Source organism: Gymnoscopelus microlampas, assembly GCF_963454915.1.
Source record: "Gymnoscopelus microlampas genome assembly, chromosome: 3".
In the NCBI taxonomy this organism is placed as follows: domain Eukaryota; kingdom Metazoa; phylum Chordata; class Actinopteri; order Myctophiformes; family Myctophidae; genus Gymnoscopelus; species Gymnoscopelus microlampas.
In genome coordinates, this window is record NC_139940.1 from 52,368,005 (window position 1) to 52,376,488 (window position 8,484).

Sequence of the window (8,484 nt, forward strand, 5' to 3'; positions counted from 1 at the left end):
TGCGCAGGAAAACAGGTTAAAATCCAGGGTAAGAGGACAGTTACATACATGGTGCAGCTTTAAGTGAACCAGTTGGCTTTACAGTGTGAGGAGGAAGACGTGAAAACACACAGAATCAGATAACGAGGTAGCAACTGTGAACCAGATGATATGAGACTAATGTCTCACATCCTGCATCCACCTGGACGACATACACACTCATTCTGCTGCCGCACACTGACCCACATACACACACACACACACACACACACACACACACACACACACACACACACACACACACACACACACACACACACACACACACCCACGCACTCACTCATACTGGGGGGTTTGTGAGGAGCAATATGAGTCAGAAGAGTTACCGTAAAAACACACACACAAACACACACACACACACACACACACACACACGCACGCACGCACGCACGCACACACACGCGCGCGCGCGCACACACACGAGCACGTCTCAGTGTCAAATGCACAATGTTACAATCGACAGCCCTAAAGACAGCTCTGCTTTTCCTCTGACAGGCTAAACGAAGGCTGAAATGATTCATTGAGTAACCGATTAGCCGATCGACAGAAAATAATTAAAGCTGTACTGTACTGTACTGTACTGTAGTCATTTAACAATGGGTTTAGTGCTGTGAGCTCTAACGCTTCTTATAATGTCCTATTTCTATCTTCAAAATGTAAACATGTAAAGTTTCTGTGTTTGTCTGCGCTGGGTGAACATGTTAACATGATTTCAAGATGTCTGTCTGGGTTCAGATGATTTGTGATTAACATCTATTGACTGATGTCACTGCAATTGTATGGTTTTAAATTCATAGATGAAAGAACAGAACACAAATCAATAGAACCTCAACTTTAACCACTTGAACGCCGGCATCCAGCTATTCTGGGGGGAACGTTAGCCAAAAATAGCCAATCTACATAAAGCCAAACGACCTCTTATTGGTCTTTTGGCGAAGAGATTTGTTGTAAACGTTAAAAAAAAAGTACTCTAGACAGTTGCACCTTCCGTCTGACCTCACGTACATACCTGACGCTTGTTATGCTATGTGTATATATGTAGATATTGTACTCCCTTGCTCTCTGTCTCTCTGTCCCCCCTTTTTTCTTTGCTGAAAACAATGAATGATGGTTGGATCATGCACAAAAACACATTTTCACCCACGTCTTTACACCTGTAAACCTGTGATGTGACAGTGAAGTTGACTCTTCATTCTTGAGTAAAGTAAGAATAGAACCAAACTCTGTAACTATATAGTAGGGTTGGGACTATTAACCACTTTTACTATTAACTATTAATCGTAGAGCTCAGCATAATCCTAATTACAGAATTATACTGTTATAATAATTCTCTACTCGGGTCCAGAAGAAATGTAGAACCGAACATATTATTTTGGAATACAGTTGCAGAGGCTCGCTAACAGAGGGCCTTCATGATGTTTATGTGGCTTTTATTTACTTCCTAAGAGATTTAGAGGATAAAGAGGTTTATTTGTATTCACTATTTTGTATGTATTATTTGGCTACTGCAATTATTTGTCTTTGGAATGGCAGCAACTGGTTGTGGGGAAAATATACTAGAATCTGTCATTTACAAATGCTTTGTGGAATAAATGAATGTGTAATAATCGTGATAATCGTGAAACCGTGGTTATTTCTCTCACTATAATCGTACCATCAAAATCCATAATCGTCCCACCCCTACTCTATAGTACAGTTACAATAGAACCAAACTCTGTAGCTACTGTATATAGTAAAGTTACAATAGAACCAAACTCTGTAGCTATATAGTAAAGTTACAATAGAACCAAACTCTGTAGCTATATAGTAAAGTTACAATAGAACCAAACTCTGTAGCTACTGTATATAGTAAAGTTACAATAGAACCAAACTCTGTAGCTATATAGTAAAGTTGCAATAGAACCTAACTCTGTAACTCTATAGTAAAGTTACAATAGAACCTCAACTTTGCCTCTATAACCGGCAATAGAACATCCAACTGTAATCCTATAACTCTAAATCAAAGTGACAATGAACATGGCCTTCCTCTGCCAACAGCAGGCGTTTAAAAGCTAAAAGGACCCACCCACCCAGCTCCTATCAGTAAAAAGCACAACGCTAATAACCCTGGTACAGTACCTCTAAAACCATAACTCAATATTATACCAGCATTACCAGCAGATATTACTCCCCTGCTGGCAGAGATGATGACTCGTCATGTCTGTCGAGGTGGATTTCACAGCATAAAGCAAAAGGATCAAATCACGGTAATAGTTTCTCTCGTTTCCATACTATCCAGCCATAACCAATGTCCGTCTCGGCCGGGTCAGCTGTAATGCGATGTTATAATGATTATGTCATGTAATGTAATGCACAGTAATGTTGGTGTTATATGTTGTTGTTAATCTTACAGTATACTGTACATAGTGTTGCTGTAGGGCAGAAACCTTGTAACTATTGGTGTTTTTTTTGTAATTTAGATGATATGTTTGCTATACGTTATGTTACATTGCGGTTTTATGCTGTGTTATTCAGAATCAGACGCTATTGTCAAATCACAGGTTTAAAGGTGTAAAACAGTGGGTGAACGTTTATTCGTGCAAGCTCAATCGTTTTTGTTGTTTCCAGAAAGAAGGAAAGAAGAGAGAGAGGGAGGGGGACAGGGGGGGGCAAGGAGGAAAAGAAAGAATCGAAAACAAAGTAGTACATTCACACACAAGCATATCCATCCATATACATGAGGTTATACGTAAGCTGCATGAGCATAGCAACTGGTATATACTGATCCTGGTATAGACACTAAGGCGTAATTGTGATATATATTATTCTAAGCTATGTTGTAATAAGATGACGTGAAATATGATGATGATATTATATGATGCGAGGATGGTGTATGATGCAATGGCAAGGCAAGGCCTTTGCTTGCTTTGGCCATTGCTTGCTTTGAAACAGCGCCTCTAAAAATATTGACCCACTGCTACTTTTTTGGCATCCTTGTGGCTTCACATTATGCACACACCTGTTTCTAAAAGAACATGCACACACACCTGCATAGGATGCTAATGTTTCTAAAAGCACATGTACACACACCTGCATAGGATGCTAATGTTTCTATAAGAACATGCACACACACCTGTATATGATGCTAATGTTTCTAAAAGCACATGTACACACCTGCATAGGATGCTAATGTTTCTAAAAGAACATGTACACACACCTGCATAGGATGCTAATGTTTCTAAAAGCACATATATACACACCTGCATAGGATGCTAATGCTAAGTACTGTACTTAAATACAATTTTGAGGTACTTTTACTATACTGGAGTATTTCCAATTGTCCATACTTTTACTTCTACTCCACTACATCTCAGAGGCAAAATTCTGTACTTTTAATCCACTACAATTATTTGAAAACTTTAGTTATTACTAGTTACTTTGCAGATATTAATGATTACATTATAAAACATACATCAACCACTTTAGCCTTATTTTATGTCTAGGCTATTTTCAAACACTTTAGTACTTTTACTTTTGGTACTTTAAGTACATTTTGATACCAATACTTTTGTACTTTTTCTCAAGTTGTTTTTTATTCCGGACTTCTACGTTGCAGTATTGATACTTTTACTTAAGTAAAACATTTGAGTACTTTTCCACCACTGCCTGCATATGATGCTAATGTTTCTAAAAGAACATGTACACACCTGCATATGATGCTGTTTCTAAAAGAACATGTACACACCTGCATAGGATGCTAATGTTTCTAAAAGAACATGTATACACACCTGCATAGGATGCTAATGTTTCTAAAACAACATATACACACCTGATGCTAATGGTCTAAATATCATGAATGGCCAGCTTTTAAATACAGTACGCTATCAATCTGTATCTTACTATCTTTATTTGTTCTATTTACCCTGTTTTCTATCTCTTTCACTTTACTCTCACTCTACCCTCTCTCTTCTAAACGGAACACAACAAAACGATGGAGCACACGAAAAAAAAGCATTACACCCACTGCGTTACACCTGTAAACTGTGATGTGACAAATAAAACTGATTCTGATTCTGAGGGCAAGGCAAATGTGTCTGCACAGCACATTTCAACAACAAGGCAATTCAAATGTGCTTTACGTAAAACATTAAGCAAAAATAATAATAAGGTTATAACAGGACAATTGAATTCAGAAAGCAATTAAGAAAGTTAAACACCTATCTCCTTAATAGGAAACACCTATTCAGGACACAGCAACTGATGATCTGTGAGTCACTACCTCACCTTGATAGGTGTCTGCACATGTATCCTACACACTGTGTTTTAATGTATTGTCCTATGCCTGTATGTATGCAGCTTACATCGTTGCTGTCGGGCAGAAATCTCCATATTCTAACTTTTTGTGTGTTTTCGTAAATGGACGCCCTACTTGATCACACTACAACGTCACACAAGAATAGCAGATCTACAAGCTCGAAACACGGCGCAAAGCAACGCATTTTGAGCTTGTTGATCTGCTACTCTTGCTATTTTTTAAATTTGAATCCTGAAAAGTAACAGTTTTGGACATATGAGGTTCCCACCCGACAGAGACGATAATAGTATATCACTCCGAGACACAATTCTCCCACGGGAGGCAAATAAAGTGAACCTTAACTGATCAAAATGCCATGATGCGATGCATTATGATACAACGCTGTGATGTGATGATGTGGTATGATGCAATGAATAATGCGATGATGCAATCATGTGATATGATGAAGATGATGTCAGGTGATGTGATGTTTGGGATGGCTCCTCTGAACACTGACTGTGTGATCTCCACATGGTACAAGGGTGGAAGTTTCTCACATAAGCATCTTGCTCTCTCATTCCACAGACAGACAGACAGACAGGCAGGCAGGCAGACAGACAGACAGACAAACAGACAGACACACACATACTCCCTCCTATAGCCAGGGTTAATGCATGAACTGGCTGGTCGTACATTGTGTACTCAGGTCACGGCTTTGACAGAGCTACTGTAGATACAGTATAATGGGTAGTGCATGTGTGTGTGTGTGTGTGTGTGTGTGTGTGTGTGTGTGTGTGTGTGTGTGTGTGTGTGTGTGTGTGTGTGTGTTTCTCAGAGCGGCCAATCAGTGATCCAGCCTGGCAAAGGCATGCACGTCAACAACCCGGAGCTCTCCCTTCTCCTTAATGACTTTGCGCACCTTTCAGAAAATAACGACTGCAAAGCATTACAAGACTGTTCGCATGACGCCCTGCCTGCGCACTTTGAAAACGGCCACGCACGCACACGCACGCACACACACACACACACACACACACACACACACACACACACACACACACACACACACACACACACACACACACACACACACACACACACACACACACACGTGCTGCTGTTGTTGTCATTCATTTATCCGTCATAAAAATACATGCTCCCCGTTTAGTTTGTCATGAAACAGGCAGCAACTATACAGCATGGAAGATGAAGGTGAAGATTATAGTTCAGAATCAGAATCTATTTTGAGTTTTTTTGGGGGGGGGTGAAGGTGAGCCGCTCTCCTCTCCCCCTCAATTTCTCTCCTCTCCTCTTCTTTCCTCTATTTCTCTCCTTTCCTTTCCTCTATTTCTCTCCTCTCCTCTCCTCTTCATTCCTCTATTTGTCTCCTCTCCTTTCCTCTATTTCTCTCCTCTCCTCTTCTTTCCTCTATTTCTCTCCTTTCCTCTATTTCTCTCCTCTCCTCTTCTTTCCTCTATTTCTCTCCTCTCCTCTTCTTTCCTCTATTTCTCTCCTCTCCTCTTCTTTCCTCTATTTCTCTCCTCTCCTCTCCTCTTCATTCCTCTATTTGTCTCCTCTCCTTTCCTCTATTTCTCTCCTCTCCTCTTCTTTCCTCTATTTCTCTCCTTTCCTCTATTTCTCTCCTCTCCTCTCCTTTCCTCTATTTCTCTCCTCTCCTCTTCTTTCCTCTATTTCTCTCCTTTCCTCTATTTCTCTCCTCTCCTCTTCTTTCCTCTATTTCTCTCCTCTCCTCTTCTTTCCTCTATTTCTCTCCTCTCCTTTCCTCTATTTCTCTCCTCTCCTCTCCTTTCCTCTATTTCTCTCCTCTTCTCTCCCCTATTTCTCTCCTCTCATCTCCTCTATTTCTCTCCTCTCCTCTATTTCTCTCATCTGGTCTCCCCTGCTCTATTTCTCTCCTCTCCTCTCCTGTATTTCTTTCCTCTCCTCTCCTCTCTCCAATCTGTCCTCTGCCACCGCTTAATGCTGCTGTCAGCAACATTTCCAAATCATAAATATTCCTCCATGCTTCTTCCCCCACAGAACGAACAGCGACACACGGGGAGAGAGAGAGAGAGAGAGAGAGAGAGAGAGAGAGAGAGAGAGAGAGAGAGAGAGAGAGAGAGAGAGAGAGAGAGCATAGAAGGAGAACCGTTTTCGAGGGAGAGAGAGACGCGGGGCTCTCCATTTCCTGACCACCGTCCGCCACCGTACCGTACCGTGCTGCTGGTGATGTCAGGGGCCTTGCAAAAAAAAACATTAATACCACTCTGATCTGCCATGACATTCTGTAATAAGGGCTACGTATAGCAGGCTACTTACCCCGAGAGAGGGCGAGAGACACCGACACACACTTGGAGAGAGAGAGAGAGAGCGAGAGAGGACCGAGAGCGCGAGCGCGTCCCACCGCAACAAACCCCAAAGTGCGTTGTTGTAGGCTCTTTTTGACATCTATGTCACGCGTTCTTGTTTTTTGGGAAACGCAAGAACGCTGCGTTTTTCACTGACTGTCCCGCTCCGGATCCCGCTTCCTTTCACGCTGATCCCCCCCCCTTGTTTAGTTTTTTTGGAGGTGATTACATAAGTGTGTAAGAACATCCACCTCCTGGAGATCCACACCACCACCACCACCACCACCACGCACGCACTCCTCCTCCTGCTCGTCGTCAGCCGGGGTCGCGCAACAACATTGGCGCGGCTATGTTTTCATAAGCGGGGGAGAGCGAGCATTATAACTCGATGGGAGAGAGAGACTGGAGTGTGGAGGCTCTCGCTCCAGCGTTGCCAGGTTTTGCGAGAGAAACAAGCAACCAGGTCTAGACTAGGAAAACAAGCCCAAAGGAAGCGACTAGGCCACGTCTGTTTCCCAAACAGTGGGTCTGGACCTAGCCCTGGTCCAGAGCGCTAGTGAGTTCACTAACTCTCTGGACCAGGGCTAGTCTGGACCCATGTTTAAAAAATATATATATATTTCAAAAGATTTAAAAAAAATCTTTCAACGAAGAAAATCACAACTTTTCATCAAATAAAAACAATTCCATTTTTTTTTTCAAAAGCAGTAAGTAAATGAAATTAAAAAGTCTAATAATTTCCATAAATACATTTTAAAAATCTTTAAGAAGTAGTGCAAATATCCAATCCATAAGCTTGCAATGCGAAGCCATGCGTTGTGAGCTTGTGGATCTGCTATTTTCACTAGTTTTGGTCCTGGGCAAATGTCAAATTTCTCTTTTGGGTCTTGAGCTTAAAAGTTTTGGAACCACTGGACTAGGCTATGGTGGCTATTTGAAAATAGAGTTGTGAGCTTGAAGATCTGCTTTCAACAAAGAAAAATGGGGATAAACCTTGGGGAGGAAAAAAGGTAATGAAAATGTTTGAGAAGGGAACCACATACATGGTTTAAACAACATTAGGAAACAAGCCCAAATAAAGGAACTATACACTTTAGAAACAAGCCCAAATAAAGCAACTACACTTCACAAACAAGCCCAAATAGCAACTACACTTTAGAAACAAGCCCATATAGCAACTATACTTTAGAAACAAGCCCATAGCAACTATACTTTAGAAACAAGCCCATATAGCAACTACACTTTAGAAACAAGCCCATATAGCAACTATACTTTAGAAACAAGCCCAAATAGCAACTACACTTTAGAAACAAGCCCATATAGAAACTATACTTAGAAACAAGCCCATATAGCAACTACACTTTAGAAACAAGCCCATATAGCAACTATACTTTAGAAGCAAGCCCATATAGCAACTTAGAAACAAGCCCATATCAACTATACTTTAGAAACAAGCCCATATAGCAACTACACTTTAGAAACAAGCCCATATAGCAACTATACTTTAGAAACAAGCCCATATAGCAACTACACTTTAGAAACAAGCCCATATAGCAACTATACTTTAGAAACAAGCCCATATAGCAACTATACTTTTGAAACAAGCCCAAATAAGTAACTACCCTTTAGAAACAAACAAGCCCAATAAGTAACTATACCCCTTAGAAACAACCCAAATAGTAACTAGCCTTTAGAAACAAGCCCAAATAAGTAACTAGCCTTTAGAAACAAGTCCAAATAAACAACTACATTTTAGAAACAAGCCCAAATAAACAACTACACTTTATAGAAACACGCCCAAATAAACAACAAACAAGCCCAAAT

At 40.8% G+C, this 8,484-nt stretch overlaps 1 protein-coding gene across 1 annotated transcript in view; it reads right to left on the bottom strand.

Moving 5' to 3' along the window:
- Window positions 1-7,031, bottom strand: part of LOC311038862 (uncharacterized protein) — a 59,416-nt gene extending 52,385 nt beyond the window's left edge. The window contains exon 1 of the mRNA XM_084048478.1: window positions 6,632-7,031. The gene's annotated coding sequence lies outside the window, so the exon portion shown is untranslated. The remainder of the gene's footprint in view (window positions 1-6,631) is intronic.
- Between the last annotated feature and the right edge of the window lie 1,453 nt (window positions 7,032-8,484).